This window comes from Papio anubis, chromosome 4 (assembly GCF_008728515.1).
Source record: "Papio anubis isolate 15944 chromosome 4, Panubis1.0, whole genome shotgun sequence".
NCBI classification, from domain to species: domain Eukaryota; kingdom Metazoa; phylum Chordata; class Mammalia; order Primates; family Cercopithecidae; genus Papio; species Papio anubis.
In genome coordinates this window covers 18371724-18391707 of record NC_044979.1, presented here as the reverse complement: position 1 = coordinate 18391707, position 19984 = coordinate 18371724, and the positions used below count along the sequence as shown (strand labels likewise).

Genomic DNA, 19984 nt, shown 5'->3' with positions numbered 1-19984 from the left:
TTTGGGAGGCCGAGGCGGGCAGATCACTTGAGGTTGGGAGTTCAAGACCAGGAAATTCCTATTAGTAATTTCCCGTCCACTGACCCCTCATCCTGCTCTTTGGCTGTGAACCCCCACTTGTCCTTGTACTCGGAGCTGAGCCAGATCACACTCCCCTATCGCAGCACTCCTATTGCAATAGTCTTGAATTAAGTCTTTCTTACTTACTGCTTGAGAATAATTTTTTTCTTTAAAACCTGGATACATCGAGAAGTCATTTTTTATGATGAATTGTTTTAGAATAAAAGAAATTAGAGAGACATAATAATCAAATGCATGTAAGATACTTTGATTGGATCCTGGATCATAAAAAAGGAAAAATATCTATAAAAGATATTTTGAGAACAATTGGATATATCTGATTATGGATTGGGTATCATAAAATTATTGTTAATTTTCTTAGGTGTGCTAATGATACTGGTTATGGGGAGAATACCCCGAGTCCCACTAAATGCCCACATTTAGGTAACACCTGTATTCAGGAGTTGTATTAGTTTCCTAGGGCTGCAGTAATAAATTGCCACAAGCCGGGTAGCTTGCAACACAGAAATTTCTTCTCTCATAGTTCAAGTCCAAAATCAAGGTGTTGGTGGAGCCATGCTCTGTCTGAAGGCTCTAGGGACGAGTCTTCCTTGCCTCTTCCAGCCTCTGGTAGTTGCTGGCAATCCTTGGCGTCCCTTGGTTGGTGACAACATCAGCAACATCAGGTGGCCTTCTTCCCTGTGTGTCTCTCCGTGTCTTCAACTCTCTCTCTCCCTTATAAGGACGGCAGTTATTGGATGTAGGGCCCACTCTAATCCAGTATGACTTCATTTCGAGTACCTCTGCAAAGACCCTATTTACCACTAAGATCACATTCAAGGTATCAGAGGTTAGGACATCAGCGTTTCTTTCATTGGGACACAGTGTAAGCCACAACATGAATGCGGTGTCATGATGTCTGACATATACCTTCAAAGGTCTCAGTAAGAAATTCTGTAGATGCGAAGAAGGAGGGGATAGAGAGAGAGAGGGAAAAAAAAAACCTCAATGTGGTAAAATGTTAATGGTGGAATCTTTGTAGAAGGTATGGGGTTGTTGCTGTATTCTTTCAATTTTTCTGTAAGTTTGAATATTTTCACAATAAAAGGTTGAAGGAAAAACATAGATTCCTGCTAATTCCCCCCTCCACAGTCCTGTTCTATTTCCATATGTCTGAGGCAGGGCCCAAGAATATGTTTTTTTGTTTGTTTGTTTGTTTGTTTGTTTTTGAGACGGAGTCTCACTCTGTCGCCCAGGCTGGAGTGCAGTGGCACGATCTCGGCTCACTGCAACCTCCGCCTCCCAGGTTCAAGCGATTCTCCTGCCTCAGCCTCCTAAGTAGCTGGGATTACAGGTGTGTGCCACCACACCCGGCTAATTTTTGTATTTTTAATAGAGACAGGGTTTCACCATGTTGGTCAGGCTGTTCTCAAACTCCTGACCTAGTGATCCACCCACCTTGGCCTCCCAAAGTGCTGGGATTATAGGTGTGAGCCACCGTGCCCAGCCAAGAATACATGTTCTTAACAAGCATTACTATTTTTTAATAGGAACTTGCAGGTGCTTCTAATGCTCTGCAAAAGTTGATAAATGCTGGTTAATGTTATAAACTCAAATGGATATATTCAAATCCCCTGCAACTTTTTTTCTGCCAACAAACCCTAATTATAAGATGCATTCTTTTGAGAAACAGTACAAATGTATGTAAAACTAAATCAACCAACACAACACACACATACACTCTCACACAAAGATAACAAGTATTTCAGTGAGCACTGATCAATGTAAGAGTGTCTAGCAATTTATTATTGGACATATATGTCACAGAAGGGAATTATATCCAAAGTAAATTTATTTATTTTGAACATCCACAGGCTCCAGCTAGTTGTCAGTAGAATGCTTTGTAGCTTTTTTCTAAGTGTGCTCTGCAAAGCATCAGGTGGGACCCCAGGTCGTGTTGAGGAGGAAGCACAGTGGACAGGATGAATCTCTTCCATCCCTACCTACCACCTTCAGTGGCTACAGCCCTATTTTCATCTCCATTGTAATATTGCATGTCTATGTCAGATACTGTGTTTATTTAAAAAAAAAAAAAAAAAGATTTTGTTTCTTAAAAAGAATTTTTTTACACCACTGGTCTAGTTATTGCCTTTTAAATTATATTTTATTTTGAGACAGGGTCTCACTGTGTGGCCCAGGCTGGAGTGGAGTGCAGTCACACCATCACGGCTCACTGTAGCCTCGACCTCCTGGATTGCTCAAGCAATCCTCCTGCTTCAGTCTCATGAGTAGCTGGAACTATAGGCTTGCACCACCACGCCTGGCTAATTTTTTATTTTTTGTAGAGACAGGGTCTCCTTATGTTGACCAGTCTGGTCTCCAACTGGACTGAAGCAATGGTTCCACTTCGGCCTCCCAAGAGGAGGGATTACAGGCATGAGCTGCCACACCCAGCCTAGCTATTGCCTTAACTGACACATAATAGATATTCAATAAAATGTTTACTGGCCGGCCGTGGTGGCTCATGCCTGTGATCCCAGCACTTTGGGAGGCCGAAGCAGGCAGATCACGAGGTCAGGAGTTCGAGCCATAACATGGCGAAACCCCATCTCTACTGAAAATACAAAAATTAGGTGTGGTGGTGGGCACCTGTAATCCCAGCTACTCAGGAGGCTGAGACAGAAGAATCACTTGAACCTGGAAGGCAGAGGTTGCAGTGAGTTAAGATCGTGCCACTGCACTCCAGCCTGGGCTACAAGAACAAGACTGCATCTCAAAAAAAAAAAAAAAAAAAGTTTACTGAAGGAATGGACTCCACACGATATCTAGATCAAAATGGAATTATTTTTCTCTGACAATAAAAGCTTTTTTGGTACATTTGTAAAGAGTGGCCCTGACAGGGAAAGAAAGAGCTCTGGCCTCATGACAAGCTTGCTCAGATGGTCAAGCCTCATGCACTTGCCACCATCTGTAGAAGTACATCCTAGCCAGTTGTTCTGTTAACACACGCTATAAAAGGCAGGGGCTCTGGGCTCTGCCATCAACTCAGTGTGGAGCCGCAGACACGTCTCCAAGGCCCTGTGTGGCTGCATTTCCTCCATTGGTTGTGAGCCACAGGGACCTGGTTACTAACAGTAGTTAAGATCCTGGGATTTGTAGTATCTACTTTTATTTTATTTTATTTTATTTTTATTTTTTATTTTTTATTTTATTTATTTTATTTTATTTTATTTTTTGAGACTGAATCTCCCTCTGTCACCCAGGCTGGAGTGCAGGGGTGCTATCTTGGCTCACTGCAGCCTCTGCCTCCCGGGTTCAAGTGATTCTCATGCCTCAGCCTCCCGAGTAGCTGGAATTACAGGTGTGGGCCACCATAGCCTCCCGGGTTCAAGTGATTCTCATGCCTCAGCCTCCCGAGTAGCTGGAATTACAGGTGTGCGCCACCACACCCAGCTAATTTTTTTTTTTTTTTTTTGTATTTCAGTAGAGACGGGGTTTCACCATGTTGGCCAGGCTGGTCTCAAACTCCTGACCTCAGGTGATCCGCCCGCCTCGGCTTCTTAATGTGTTGGGATCTCAGGAGTAAGCCACTGCACCTGGCCGATCTACTTTTAAAAAATTATGTTTGAGAAGATTTTAGGTTATTCCAAAAATAATGTCACTTTAACTAACTTATTTAGATATTCTTCCTTGTGTAGGAGAGAAAAGGATGAATTTACAGTGAGGAATTATGTGTAACCCTGGACTCCGAGGTGGGAGTAAGGAGCGTACATGATCATTGTCCTTCTTTCAAAAGTGCAGAAAAAGGTGGAAATCGCTGCTCTACAGTGTCTTATGGGGCATCTTGTTTTATTTATTTGTTTATTTAGAGACCAAATTAGAGGCCTGGCACAGTGACTCACACCTGTAATCCCAGAACTTTGAGAGGCTGAGGTGGACAGATCATTTGAGGCCAGGAGTTCCAGACCAGCCTGGCCAAGAAGGCAAAACCCCATCTCTACAAAAAATTTAAAAAATTAGCCAGTACGGTGGTGCACGTATGTAGTCCCAGCTACTCGGGAGGCTGAGGTGGGAAGATTGCTTAAGCCCAGGAGGTTGAGGCTGCAGTGAGCTGTGATTGTGCCACTGCACTCCAGTCTGGGTGACAAAGCAAGACCCTGTCTCAAATAAATGAACAAATAAATAAATAAGATACTATCAGTAAAATGCCTACCATGGTTTCTGGCATATTGTAAGCGCTCAATAAATAATAGCCACTGCTAGTTTAACTTCTTCTGTAATTCAATAATGATCTTTCTTTAGTTATTAACAGATAACACATTTGCATTATTTGAAAAGTAAAATAATCTTTAAAATCTTAAAGCAAGCAATTCCTTCCCCACTATTCCCACCCCTGATTATCAGAAGCAGCCTCTTTTTAGCTTTCACCAGCTTCTCCGGTTTTCTCCGTTGCATTTATTATCTGTTGTCTTCCTTCTTTGGAAAACAAGGATTTAGCTATCATATATCTTCTCTTCCCCTATCCTCCTAATTTGCTTGTGTTGCAATTTCTGGTTTAATCAGTAGCCAGTGTTTATTCTGACAATGCAACCATTATTCATGGCTGAGCTGTGAAGTGTAACATGATTATATTTCCTATCTGGTACAAACTTTTTCTTGTTTTCCCTGAAGATAAATATTGTCTCACTTTGTATTTGTTCAACTGCCTATGTACCTATTGCTAATTCTTCTCCACACTCTACTGGAAATGTAAATCTTTGCTCACTGTATTTAGACATAGCAGGTTGTCTGCTAGTTTCATGTGTTTTTCTAGGAGACATCCTCAAGTCCTCCATCGCTATCCTCCTGCTCCCAACTCTGCTCTCTTCCCATTTCCTGGCCTTCAAGGCTTCCTCTTTATTCCTTCATTTTCATGGAGTATATCATCCTATAGTTTCCTGAGAAAAGCTGTTTGGGCTGGGTGTGGTGGCTTCTGCCTGTAATCCCAGCACTTTGGGAGGCTGAGGCAGGTGGATCACTTGAGGCCAGGAGTTCAAGACCAGCGTGTCCAACATGGCAAAACCCTGTCTCTACTAAAAATACAAAACTTAGCCAAGCGCGGTGGTGTACACCTGTGATCCCAGCTCCTTGGGAGGCTGAGGCACATGAATCACTTGAACCCGGGAGGTGGAGGTCGCAGTGAGCACAGATTACACCACTGCTCTCCAGCCTGGGGGACAGAGCGAGACTCCATCTCAAATAAAAAATAAAATAAAAAAAGGAAGGCTGCTTGCGAGGTTAAAATTTTGAAAGCTTACATTTCTCAAAATGTCTTCATGCTTCATTCACACTTGCATGTTAGCTTTGAATTCATCACATTCCGGCTTCAGCGTTGTGCTTGAGAAGAGGAAAGCTATTGCCATTTCTGATCCGTAGTACATAACCTGCTATTTTTTTTTTTTTTATCCTGGAAGCTTTTTAGATCTTCTTATTCATAGTTGTTCTGAAATTTCACAGTGTTGTGCCTTGGTAGCGATTTTTTTTCCATTCATTGCCTTGGATACTCGGGTAGGCCCTTTCAATCTAGAAACATATGGTCTTCCATTTTAGAATTTTTTTTCTTGAATTACTGTTATTTTGTAAAACATTATTTCCTCCTTTCCATTTTCTGTATTCTCTCTTTATGGAACTCCAATTGCTCAAATGTCAGACTTCCTAAATTGATTTAAAAGGTCTCTGATTTTCTAACTGTCTTTCTCCTACTTTCTGACCCTTTTTCCTTACTTTCTGCAATTTTTTTCAACTTTATCTTCTGACTTTTCTTTTCTTTTTTTTTTTTTTTGAGACAGGGTCTCACTCTGTCACCCAAGCTAGGATGCAGTGGTGTGATCATAGCTCACTGCAGCCTTAAACTTCCAGTCTAAAGCGATCCTCCTACCTTAGCCTCCCAAGTAGGTGGGACAACAGGCATGTGCCACCATGCCTGACAAATTTTTTATTTTTTGTAGAGGCAGGGTCTCACTATGTTGCCCAGTCTGGTCTCAAATTCCTAGGCTCAAGATATCCTCCTGCCTCAGCCTTCCAAAGTGTTGGGATTACAGGCATGAGCCACCACACCTGACCTCTTGATTTTTTAGTTTCTACCATCACAGCTCAACCTTCCTTGAATGCTTTTATTAGTTGAATATGCAGTTTTAAGAAACAATATTGGCCGGGTGCAGTGATTCATGCCTGTAATCCCAGCACTTTGGGAGGCCGAGGCCAGTGGATCACCTGAGGTCAGGAGTTCAAGACCAGCAGGGCTGACATGGCGAAACCCCACCTCTACTAAAAATACAAAAATTAGCTGGGCGTGGTGGCACATGCCCGTAATCCCAGCTACTCAGGAGGCTGAGGCAGGAAAATCCCTTGAACCCAGGAGGTGGAGGTTGCAGTGAGCACCACTGCACTCCAGCCTGGGTGACAGAGCAAGACTCTGTCTCAAAAAAAAAAAAAAAAAAGAAAAAGAAAGAAACAATATCCTTGGGCAGGGGGATACACTGTGCAGATCCACCTTCAGGGAGCACACATTGACCTTGCTGTCAGCTCTTTCTCGGGACTGCCTTGGCTGCAGCTGCCCTGCTTAAGGGCACACCTATCCCAGGCTAGTCCAACAACTGATCAAGACCAGGATACAAATGCCTGGCAATTTTGGCCCAACCCTGAACAACCCTGATGTATGCTGCTGTATGCTCCTCATGAGTTGGCCAGGGCTTCATGAGTCCTGCATCATCACTTGACTTCTCCCTAAGCCTGATTCTGTTTCCTCCTCACCCTTTCCGTAACAGTTGATCCCTAAGAAATATCTCACACTGCAAACTGTTTCAGCATCTGCTTCTGCAGAATCCAATGGAGACAATCCTATTTTTATTTTTCATGGACATAAAAATCTACTTTTATCTCTCTGAGTATATGTATTGTTGTGTGGTTTTTTGTTTGTTTGTTTGTTTTTCTTCTCCTCCCTTTATTGGCTCTCTTCTGTGTAGGTTCTTCTTTTTTTCTGTTTGCTTGTTTTGATCTCTGTCTCTCATGATAGAGACTTTTCACAAATTATCTAGCTGTTTTTTGTTGTCTATTCCTATTTAAGAATTACATACGAAAACCCTGGTTTAAAAAAGATTTGCGTCCAGGCGCGTGGTGGCTCACGCCCGTAATCCCAGCACTTTGGGAGCGTGAGGCAGGTGGATCACCTGAGGTCGGGAGTTCGAGACCAGCCTGACTAACATGGCGAAACCCCGTCTCTACTGAAAATACAAAATTAGTAGGGCCGGATGTGGTGGCTCACACCTGTAATCCCAGCACTTTGGGAGGCTGAGGCGGGCAGATCACCTGAGGTTGGGAGTTTGAGACCAGCCTGACCAACATGTTGAAACCCCATCTCCACTACAAGTACAAAATTAGCTAGGCGTGGTGGCGCATCCCAGCTACTCGGGAGGCTGAGGCAGGATAATTGCTTGAACCTGGGAGGCGGAGGTTGCAGTGAGCCAAGATTGCACCCTTGCACTCCAGCCTGAGCAACAAGAGTGAAACTCCATCTCAAAAAACAAAACAGGCCTGGCGTGGTGTCTCACGCCTATAATCCCGGCACTTTGGGAGGCTGAGGCGGGTGGATCACGAGGTCAGGAGTTCGAGAATAGCCTGACCAACATGGTGAAACCCCATCTCTACTAAAAATACAAACATTAGCTGGGCGTGGTGGCACATGCCTGTAATCCCAGCTACTTAGGAGGCTGAGGCAGCAGAATCACTTGAACCGGGGAGGCAGAGGTTACAGTGAGCCGAGATTGTACCACTGCATTCCAGCCGGGATGACAGAGCGAGACTCTGTCTCAAAATGAAACAGAACAAACAAAGCAAAACAAAAAAAAGATTTTCATGTATGATGGAGTGATTTTAGAATGGGGTGATCAGACAAGGGCCAGTCATTCTTAGGGGACTCCCTTATGATACTTTTCCATATCTCTTCTTTTGGTGATCAGTTTTCTAGGGGAATTCTCTGAACTCCCTCCCCATAGTTATAAATATGCCTACCAGTGTCTAGGAGTCAAATGTGAGGACAGCACGGGTTCACTGGCCGGTACACTGACTTTCATTTCATCCCCCTTCTTTGGTACTAATCTTCCACCTTCAGTTGTTCCTAAGTCCAAAGTTCCTCTAACTCAAACTCCCCATACAATAAGTGGTCCGTCTCTGATGAAGGCTGAGAGAAGGTAGTAGCTTGTTGCATAGGCTAAGGGAAGAATTGCAGGGATTAACTATCTTTTTTTTTTTTTTTTGAGATGAGTCTCACTCTGTGGCCCAGGCTGGAGTATAGTGGCACCATCTTGGCTTACTGCAACCTCTGCCTCCCAGGTTCAAATGATTCTCCTGCCTCAGCCTCCTGAATAGCTGGGAATATAGGCATGCACCACCATGCCTGGCTAATTTTTGTATTTTTAGTAGAAATGGAGTTTCACCATGTTGGCAAGGCTGGTCTTAAACTCCTGACCTCAAGTGATCTACCCGCCTCAGCCTCCCAAAGTGCTGGGATTACAGGCGTGAGCCACCGTGCCCAGCCTTAACTATTGCTTAAGAAAACTTTTTATTTTTATTTTTTTCTTGCCCTGTTGCCTAGGCTGGAATGCAGTAAACTGAGCATGACTCACTGCAGCCTCAATCTCCTGGACTCAAGTGATCCTCCTGCCTCAGCCTCCTGAGTAGCTGGGACCACAGGTGTGCACCACCACACCTGGCTAATTTTTGTGTTTTTTGTAGAGATGGGGTCTTACTATGTTGCCCAGGCTGGAAGAAAACTTTTCATCAGTGCTCTAGTTTTCAGCCACAGCCATGCCTTTTCAGAAGTTTCTGGTGCCTCCAATTCCTAGACCTTTGGGGGTGTTTCAGAGGCATGGATTGGCTTGTTTTCTTGGCTTCCCCATTTTGAGACCTTGTACTCTGGTATGTGAGGTTCATTATCTCTCAATCAAATTTCCAGCTTAAACATTTTTTTGATGCCTCTCTCTGCTCTTACCTCTCTTATGGACCTATGCTTTTTTAAAAAAAGTCTCTTGACTCACATTTTAGTGGGTTTTGGGAGGAGGCCCAGGAGTATGCACATGCTCAGTTGGCTACGTTTAATGGGAAGTCCTCCTAGTCCCCAGAGTTTTCAACTCTGGTTTTCTTGAATTTCTCCTCATATAAACCTATGTCCAATTTTAAAATGGAAGTCAAGGAAAAAATATGATTTGATTCACATAGTTTTAAGAACAGCTTTTATTTATTTATTTATTTATTGAGATGGAGTCTTGCTCTTTCGCTCAGGCTGGAGTGCAGTGGTATGATCTCGGCTCACTGCAACCTCTGCCTCCTGAGTAGCTGGGACATCAAGCGTGCACCACCACGCCCAGCTAATTTTTGTATTTTTAGTAGAGACAGGGTTTCACCATGTTGGCCAGGCTGGTCTCGAACTCCTGACCTCATGATCCACCCGTCTTGGCCTCCCAAAGTGCTGTGATTACAGGTGTGAGCCACCACGCCCAGCCTAAGAACAGCTTTTAGAGATGCTTTTGGCCTGTGTGGCCAGGTATGAATTCTCACTCTGAGTATAATTGTCTGACTGTCATGTGTTGACTGTGTACACACAGCTCAAACCCAGAGCCCAGCCTTGTCTCTTCTGATGAAATACCAATGCCCACAAACAGAAGGTTCCCCTTCTCTCACCCATGGAATAAACAGGAAGGTCTCTTGGGGCTGTGGTCTTGGGGCTGTAGCCCTGCCCCTAATTTCTTCAGACCCTTTACTGAGAACTGAGTCATTGCAACATCACGCTCAGCCAGCTGTCTCAGCACAAGAAAAAGCTTTGCTGTGGTATGAGATTTTGTGGGCTGCAAACTACATCTAGGTCAGCAAATTAAACTCCACAGTGTGGTTACCAATTCCAGCTTCATCTAGCTTAAGGGCTGTCTGATTTCACCCTCTGGGCATTGGCTCTTCTGGTGTTTGGGATATAAGGCCCCTCTGTGGGTGTTTAAGGCACAATATTTCAGGCCTAAACCACTGAATGACACATGCCTAAACCCAGAATCCTGTATTCTCCACCAGGGCTCCAGGGTATGTGAGGGTAACAATACTCCAACCCTGCAGATAATGAGATTTGTGTGTGCGTGTTAGAACCAAGGGGAAAGTGGGGATGTATTTCTTTGATGCTCAGTTTCATCTACCACTTGTATTTCTCTCCTGCCCTTCTTTGACCCTAACAAGATCCAAACCCTCCTTTCTTGCTTCTCTTTTATGGAAGTTTTGAAGAATGAATGGTTACACAACAGATGGCCAGCCGGTCTACCTAGAAGGGCCTTACAAAGGACAGTGCCTCTGTGGGGAAGGCTCGCCCTGGATCAGACGCTGGATCGCAGATTTACTGTGAATGAAGCCCTTGGAGACTGAATGATGTTAAAAATTCAAAAACAACTCAGGAAATATTTATTTGAAGGCCTGCTGTTCTTCAAGTCCCTGGAATACAGATATGAGAAGAGTCACTGCTGCCCAAGAGCTGACTGACTGTGGAGGAAGTCCATGCTAGCGGATGACTACATTTTCTACCACCTAGCACCAGCTCCCCCTTCTCCTGGTAATGGTATCTGCAGACAACCTCCTCAGTCTGTGTGCTTTCCGTGGAACTGAATCTACCACTGGCTCAACAGCTCAGGTACAGCCTCTGGCCTGGCTGCAGCGATTAGTTTAGAGAGGGACTTGTAACCTCATCAAAGCCTGATATTGTTCAGGGTAACATACTAGATATATTTTGCTAGGATTGCCAATAATCTTTTTTTTTTTTTTTTTTTTGAGATGGAGTCTCGCTCTGTCACCCAGGCTGGAGTGCAGTAGCCGGATCTCAGCTCACTGCAAGCTCCGCCTCCCGGGTTCACGCCATTCTCCTGCCTCAGCCTCCCGAGTAGCTGGGACTACAGGCGCCCGCCACCTCGCCCGGCTAGTTTTTTTGTATTTTGTAGTAGAGACGGGGTTTCACCGTGTTAGCCAGGATGGTCTCGATCTGCTGACCTCGTGATCCGCCTGTCTCGGCCTCCCAAAGTACTGGGATTACAGGCTTGAGCCAAATAATCATTCATTTAAGCTCCTTAAATGAGGTTTCCTGTCATTTGCAACTGAAAAAGCTCTGTGTAGCAGGTTGAGTAGTGTTCACCCCCTGCCCACAAAATACATTCACATCCACCCAGAACTTTAGAATATGATATTTTTTTATTTTTTTGAGACAGTCTTACTCTATCACCAGGCTAGAGTGCAGTGGCATAATCTCAGCTCACTGCAACCTCAGCCTCCCAAGTAGCGGGGACTACAGGTGTGTGCCACCACGCCCAGCTAATTTTTGTATTATTAGTGGAGACGGGGTTTCACCATGTTGGCCAGGATAGTCTATCTCTTGACCTTGTGATCTGCCCACGTCGGCCTCCCAAAGTGCTGGGATTACAGGTGTGAGCGACCGTGCCTGGCCTGGTCTTATTTTTAAAAGTCTTTGCAGATGTCATTAGTTAAGGATCTTGAGATGCAATCATTATGGATGTAAATTTAGGTGGACCCTAAATCTAACCATTGGTGTCCTTATATGATGAGGAGATATCACAGAGAGATGCAAAGACACAGGGAATATGAGTGTGTGAAGAGGGAGGCAGAGGGTAGGGCCATGCTGCCGTAGACGAGGATGCCTGGGCCACCAGAGGCTAGGAAGGGGCAAGGAAGGCCCCCCCGCTTAGAGCCTTCACGGGGAGCATAGCTCTCCTGACACTTTGATTTCCAACTTCTAGCCTCCAGAACGGTGAGAGAGAATTTTCCATTGTTTTAAGCCAACCAGCCTGCGGTACTTGGGTAATGGCAGCCCTAGGAAACAAGTGCACTCTAACATGTGAAATCACTCAACAGATATTTATTGGTTCCTAATATGTGTCTGAAGAGGACTTAGTATAAAATCCAGAGAAGAGGGATATGGAGGCTGTAGAGAGGTATTTCAGCTGGGACATGATGAAGCCTAAAGAACTATCTGTCCCACTGCCTTGTATCCCGATGGGTGCCTCTGGAAGGGCCTGGAGAAACCATGGAATTTATGTTCTCTGGGCTCCCTTTTTGTAGGCTTATTTTGTTTCAAGACAGGGACTTGCTCTGTCGCCCAGGCTGGAGTGCAGTGGCGCAATCACGGCTCACTGCAGCCTCAATCTGCCAGGCTTAAGTAATCCTCCCATCTCAGCCTCCCAAGTAGCTGGGACTATAGGTACATGCCACCACGCCCAGATAATTGTTGTATTTTTCTAGAGATAAGGTTTCACCATGTTGCCCAGGCTGTCTTGAACTCCTGGGCTCAAGCCATCTGCCCACCTCGGCTTCTCGCAGGGCTGCGATTTCAGGCGTGAACCCCCCAGCCCGGCCTCCCTAGGCTTTTTGCAGGTCATTCTCCTAATGTATGGATGTCTTTCCTCAGTAAGGACATGAGCTCTGCTTGATATAAATTGAAAATATTCGGCCGGGCGCGGTGGCTCACACCTGTAATCCCAGCGCTACAGGCGAATTATGGCAGGTCAATCATGAGGTCAGGAGTTCAAGACCAGCCTGACCAATATGGTGAAACCCCATCTCTACTAAAAATAGAAAAATTAGCTGGGCATGGTGGTGCATGCCTGTAATCCCAGCTACATGGGAGGCCGAGGAAGGAGAATCGCTTGGACCCAGGAGGCAGAGGTTGCAGTGAGCCCAGATCACGCACTGCACTCCAGCCTGGGCAACAGAGTGAGACTCCATCTCAAAAAAAAAAAAAAAAAAGAAAGAAAGAAAGAAAAAGAAAATATTCCTCCCAGTTTGTTCTTTGTTTATAGTGATTTTTGCCTTGCAGAATTTCTTTTTTTCTTTTTTTGAGAGAGTCTTGTTCTAACTGACCCCGCCCAGGCGCGTCTTAATGTGATCTGAGCTCCACTGCAGCCCCTCCGGGATTCCTTCATTTCCTGTCTCAGCCTGTCGATTACAGGCAATGTGCCAGCACAGCTAATTTTATATTTTTAGTAGAGATGGGGTTTCTCTATGTTGGTCAGGCTGGTTTCGAACTCCCAACCTCAGGTGATCTGCCCACCTTGGCCTCCCAAAGTGCTGGCATTATAGGCATGAACCACCCGGCCCAATTTCTATTTTTCTTTTTCTTATTTGAGACGGAGTCTTGCTCTGTCACCCAGGCTGGAGAGCAGTGGTGCGATCTCTGCTCACTGCAAGCTCCGCCTCCCGGGTTCACATCATTTTCCCACCTCAGCCTCCTGAGTAGCTGGGACTACTGGGGCCCGCCACCATGCCTGGCTAATTTTTTTGTATTTTTAGTAGAGACGGGGTTTCACCATGTTAGCCAGGATGGTCTCAATCTCCTGACCTCGTGATCTGCCTGCCTCGGCCTCCCAAAGTGCTGGGATTACAGGTGTGAGCCACCGCGCCGGCCCCAATTTCTATTTTTTACATAGTCAAATTTATCAATATTTTTTACGGCTTATGGGTTTTGTTTTGGTTTTCTGAACTCTCTGCTCCTGTGCTTTTATCTAGTACTCCATATCCTGGAGTAAGGCAGAGTCCTTTCATATTTACCTGTATTTCCCTTACACTGCATTTCGGTCACCTTTATTGGTTTCCCAAAAACTAGCACAAGTAATTGTAGTAAAACAGTAAAGTAGCTACCATCCGTTGTGTCTAGGCGTTGTACCAAGAGCTTTATATTCAGTATCTTTCATCTTCTCAGTAGCTCTGCAAGGTAGATGATATTATGTCCATTTTACAGATGAGGAAAGTATGGCCCAAAGAAGTTACATAAGTGACTGGGCACAGTGGCTCATGCCTGTAAACCCAGCACTTTGGGAGGCCAAGGTGGAGGTACCACTTGAGCCCAAGAGTTCGAGACCAGCCTGGGTAACATTGTGAGACCCTGTCTCTATTTTATAAAAGTTTATTTTAAAAAATATATATATAGAATTTGTATATATATATATATATATTTACATTGACTTTTAAAAGAAACTATGTTAGTGGTTTTGAAAAATATTCCACATTCTGGATTTTTCTGATTGTTTTCTTGTAGTGCCATTTAACTTATCCTTCTATCTTTTTATTTCCTCTAAACAGATTTCTGAGCAGGGGTCCCTCATGTGAACTACAGAATATAGAAAGACTGAATGACTAGTTATACTAGAACCATTCAAGATGCATAGAAGAGAACTCAGTTTGTTACACACAGGAGATTCCTTAAAGAACTAAAAGTAGGATTACCATTTGATCCAGCAGTCCCACTACTGGGTATCTACCCAGAGAAAAAGAAGTCATTATACGAAAAAGATACTTTCACATGCATGTTTATAGCAGCACAATTTGCAATTGCAAAAATGTGGAACTAACCCAAATGCCCATTAATCAATGAGTAGATAAAGAAACTGTGGTATATCTATACAATGGAATACTACTCAGCCAGTAAAAGGAATGAATTAATGGCATTTACAGCAAGCTGGATGAGATTGGAGACTATTATTCTAAGTGATATAACTCAGGAATGGAAAATCAAACATTGTATTTTCTCACTCATAAGTGGGAGCTAAGCTATGAGGATGCAAAGGCATAAGAATGACACAATGGATTTGGGGGACTCAGGGAAAGAGTAGGGTGTGAAGGGGGTGAAGGATAAAAGACTACAAATTGGGTGCATTGTATACTGCTTGGGTTATATGTGCATCAAAATCTCACAAATCACCACTACAGGACTTATGTAACCAAACACCATCTGTTCTCCAATAACCTATAGAAACAAAAAAAAAAATTAAGACAAAGAAAAACTTTATAATAACCACATTTAAAAAGTAAAAAGAAAAAACACTGTTACACACACAGGATGCAGTGATGGTTAATTTTATGTGTCAACATTAATTTAATTAAAGTTAATGTCAAACATTATTCAGGATATGTCTGTGAGGGTGTTTCTGGGTGACAATGACATTTACATCTGTAGACTGATTAAAGCAGACGCCCTCCCTAATGATGGGGGAGCCTCAACCGGTCAGTTGATGGCCTGAATAGGACAAAAGGGCTGATCCTCCTGAGAGTCAGAGTGAATTCCTCCTGCCTGAGTCAGACTGGAACTACACCATTGGCTCTTCTGGGTCTCCAACTTGCCAACTGCAGATCTTGGGACTTCTCAGCCTCCATAATCACATGAACCAATTCCTTAAAATAAATCTCTTTCCCTCTATATACATACATCCCATTAGTTCTGTTTCTCTGAAGAAATGATTGACTAATACAGATGTCTTGGGGCATCAGGGCTTATTTCCCTCCAAGATCATTGGTTGAAAAATTAAAGTGATCAGGCGGGGCGCAGTGGCTCACACCTGTAATATCAGCACTTTGGGAGGCCGTGGCAGACAGATCGCTTGAGGCCAGGAGTTCGAGACCTGCCTGGTCAGCATGGTGAAACTCCATCTCTACTAAAAATACAAAATTAGCCAGGTGTGTGGCAGACGCCTGTAGTCCCAGCTACTCGGGAGGCTGAGGCAGGAGAATCCCTTGAGCCCGGGAGGTGGAGGCTGCAGTGAGCCGAGATTGTACCCCTGCACTCCAGCCTAGGCGACAGAGTGAGACTCTATCTCAAAAAAAAAAAAAAAAAAAGGAAAAGATTAAGGTCAACATTTGGGGCAGGAACATTTCACATTGCATGACATCGAGAATTCCATGTCTTGTAGACCCTCTATTAATGATGTTAAATTTGGTCACTTGATTGTCGATTTTTATTTCGTAAAGTAACTATATTCCTCTGTGAATTAGCAAGTAGTTTTGCAGGGCGATATTTTGGCACCATGCAGATACTCTCTGTCTCAGCTACTTTTCACCTATGGTCTTGCTACTCACTGAGGATGCCTGCCTGAATCGATTCTTTCATTGCTTGCCCTCCCATCAACTGAAATTATAGCATTTTTTGTTTGTTTGTTTGTTTTTTGGAGACGAAGTCTCACTCTGTCACTCAGGCTAGAGTACAGTGGCGTGATCTTGGCTCATTGCAACCTCTGCCTCCTGGGTTCAAGCGATTCTCCTGCCTCAGCTTCCTGAGTAGCTGGGATTACAGGCATGCGCCACTATGCCTGGCTACCTTTTGTATTTTTAGTAGAGACAGGGTTTCTCCATGTTGGCCAGGCTGGTTTTGAACTCCTGACCTCAGGTGATCCGCCTGCCTCGGCCTCCCAAAGTGCTGGGACTACAGGCATGAGCTACCGCACCTGGCCGGCTATAGCCTTGTGTGTGTGTGTATATATAAATTAGTGTATGTTAAGTGATAGCACATGAATAGTTTAATATATAATAACTAATATATGCAGTAGAACAAAGCTAAATCTCTCCCCCTTAGAAGCCTTTCTCTTTCCTACAAATTCTCTAACCTAACCTCTCAGTCTGTGGAGAGCAGTCCTGGCTGGAAGGTTCCCTGGTGCCACGAGAACATTTGTTATCCTTGGTTGTGGTGCCTGAAAGCAAGGATCAGAACCATTTGCAGGTGGGAAAAAAAGTCCCAAGGTGAAATCAAACAAACCAAATAAATATATCTGAAATTGTAGCCGACTAAGCTGAAGAAAATACCTGACGCTGAGGCTAAGATCCCAGCAGGTATCAGAGAATCAGGGAAGGTGAGATGGAGAACACCTGGCAGGTTCTAGGAAAAGACTTGGAGGTGGGGCTTCTCTCTTCTAGCAAATGCTTGTTGGAGTAGAGTGAGGTTGGGCAGAAGGGACAAGGGGCTGTCCCATGGGCCATGTTAATTGGAAGGAGTGGGAGAAAGCACACGATGCCTGAGGGTGCAGTATCTAGGAGTGGAACAGGTTAAGGTCTCACCAAGCTCCAGTCAAGCAGAGAGGAGGGTTGAAGTTGGAGGCTGAGGAAGGTCATCAGTTCTCACAGCAGGTAGGAGGAACTGGGCAAGAACAGTGGAGAACAAACGGAGGTACCCACACAGCCAAGCAGTGCACAAGGAGGGAAACCCAGGAGTATCCAGGAAAGCCCAGCTTCTGTGCGCAGGTCAGGAAGGAGGCAGGGCTGCTACAGGGGCTCCCAAGAGGGTCAGGGCCCCCAACACTCCATCCCACCTCTCCCCTGCTGCCCACACCAACACTGGGAGCTGCAGGAAATCAGGGAGTACATTTGCTGCAGCTTGTGAGAATAAGGGCAGCAGAGCCTGGCTCTGCCCTCGGGTACCCCACTTCACTCGTGCCCCTGCAAGGGCCAGTCTCCTGGCCTCCTAGTAAGGGCAGTCGGAGCTTCCTACAGTGTTTCCCCATTACCTTAGTGTTTCAGCACCTGAAAGAGATTAGCATCACTGGCAAAGCTGCAGAGCTCATTGTGCACTTCCTCTTCAATCTGAGTTGTAAAATATATATATATGTATATAGAATGAGATCAGTTCCAGTACTTTCCCTAGAGATCCATGTAAAATCGACAGAGAAGTGTCCATCATTACCCTCGGGTTTCCTGTTTTGAACCTGACCTGTTCTTGGCAGACACTCCACACTTGTCTCATCACATTGAAAGGCTTGGACAGACTTAACCCTCTCGCTTCCCCATCTCTCCCGTCCTGTTCCCTGCCCTGGACAAATGGGCCAGACTCAGTCCTCTGGGGACAGTTGAGGCAGGAGAGGTGGCCAAGTCACTTTTTAGTCATGCTCCCTGCTTTGGTCTCTGCAATATCCTCCCCGCTTTCTTTCCTAGGTGACATTTCATGGAAGGCAGGAGACCATCCCCTTTATTTTGGGGGTGGAGTGAAAATGCAGGCCATCTGGACAAAAGCTTTCCCTGGTGTTTTCAGAAACAGGGAAATCCTGAATGTGGGCTGTAGGTTACAAAGAGCTATCAGATCAAGTTCAGAAGCAAACACTTGGCCCGGCCTGGACTATTCAGGAAAACAATGGGAGAAAATGGTCATTGAATGGGAGGTGGATAATAAAGCTCTATGACTGCCTCTAGAACACTGGCTAGGGGGTTATACATTCATTTTTCTCTGCATCATTAAGTCATGACTCTATCCTGACCAAATGTTATATAGACTCACTTGTGTTCCCCCAAAATTCATATGCTGAAGCCTGTATTGTCTGTTCTTGCACTGCTATAGAGAAATACCTGAGACTAGGTAATTTATAAAGAAAAGAGGTTTAACTGGCTCGCAGTTCCCCAGGGTATACAAGCATGACAACTTCCGCTTCTGGGGAGGCCTCAGGAAGCTTCCAATCATGGCGGAAGTCAAAGAGGAAACCAGCATTTCACATGGCCGGAGCAGGAGGAAGAAAGAGAGGGGGATACTCATGAGAACTCACTATCCCGACGACAGCACCAAGGGAGATGGTGCTAAACCATTCATGAGAAACCACCCCCATGATCCAATCACCTCCCTCAGGCCCTGCCTCCAACATTGAGGATTATACTTCGACAGTATATTTGAGGGTGGACATAGATCCAAACCGTATCAAAGCCCTAACCCCCGATGTGACTGTATTTGGAGATAGGACCTAAAGGAGCTAACAAAGGTTAGATGAGGTCAGAATAATGGGACCCAGATCTGATAGGATTAGTGTCCTCATAAGAAGAGACACCAGAGAGGGCTGACTCTCCCCACTCCTCTCTCTCTCTCTCTCGCTCTCTGTGCCATGTGGGGACACAGCAAGAAGGCAGCTGTCTGTAAGCCAGGAAGAGAACAAACCACAAACTGAATTGACTGGCATCTTGATCTTGGATTTCCAGCCTCCAAAACTGTGAGAAATTTCTGCTGTTTAAGCCACCAGGTCTGTACATTTTGTTAGGGCAGCCCACACAGATTTATACACCACATAAGAATATTTGGTTGGGGCTGGGAGCGGTGGCTTATGCCTGTAATCCCAGCACTTTGGGAGGCCAAGGTGGGCGGATCACCTGAGGTCAGGAGTTCAAGACCAGCCTGGCCAACATGGTGAAACTTCGTCTCTACTAAAAATACAAAAATTAGCCAGGCATGATGGCACAAGCCTGTAATCCCAGCTACTCAGGAGGCTGAGGCAGGAGAATCACTTCAACCCAGGAGATGGAGGTTGCAGTGAGCCAAGATCGCACCACTGCACTCCAGCCTGGGCAAGAGAGAGAGACTCTGTCTCAAAAATAATAATAATAATAATAATAATAATAATACTTGTTTGGGCCTGGTATGGTGGCTCACACCTATAATCCCAGCATTTTGGGAGGCTGAGGCAGGAGGATCGCTTGAAGCCAGGAGTTTGAAACCAACCTGGCCAACATAGCAAGACCCCATCTCTACAAATAAAATAAATTAGCCAGGTATGGAGTCGCACAGCTGTAGTTCCAGCTACTTGGGAGACTGAGGTGGGATGATCATGCAAGCCCAGAAGTTCAAGGATGCAGTGAGCTGCCATCTACGGTTGCACCACTACACTCCAGCCTGGGCACAGTGCAAGACCCCATCTCTAAAAACAAACAAGCAAACGAAACCAGCTGAGGCCATATAGCGAGACCCTGTGTCTATATTTTAAAAAATTAGCCGAGCAGGGTGGTGCATACCTGTAGTCCCAGATACTTGTGGGGCTGAAGTGGGAGGTTTGCTTGAGCCCAGCAGGTTGACGCTGCAGTGAGTCATGTTCACACCACTGCACTCCAGTCTGGGTGACAGAGTAAGACCCTGTCTCAAAAATAAGTAAGAAGAAGGAAAGAGAGAGAGAGAGAGAGAGAGAGAGAGAGAGGAAGGAAGGAGGGAGGGAGGGAGGGAGGGAGGGAGGGAGGGAGGGAGGGAAGGAAGGAAGGAAGGAAGGAAGGAAGGAAGGAAGGAAGGAAGGAAGGAAGGAAGGAAGGAAGGAAGGGGAAAAAGAGAAAAAAGAAATAGAAAGAA

General features: G+C 45.0%; 1 long non-coding RNA gene across 5 annotated transcripts in view; it reads left to right on the top strand.

Moving 5' to 3' along the window:
- LOC103883287 overlaps positions 1-14426 on the top strand; it is a 30709-nt gene extending 16283 nt beyond the window's left edge. For 3 of the 5 annotated variants that reach the window (XR_002521203.2, XR_002521205.2, XR_004183105.1), the window contains 2 exons: positions 10355-10762; positions 14215-14426. This is a non-coding gene — a long non-coding RNA (uncharacterized LOC103883287). Of the gene's footprint in view, positions 1-10317; positions 10763-14214 lie in introns of all 5 variants that reach the window. The other 2 variants (XR_002521202.2, XR_002521204.2) reach the window with 1 other exon arrangement.
- Positions 14427-19984: the final 5558 nt, after the last annotated feature.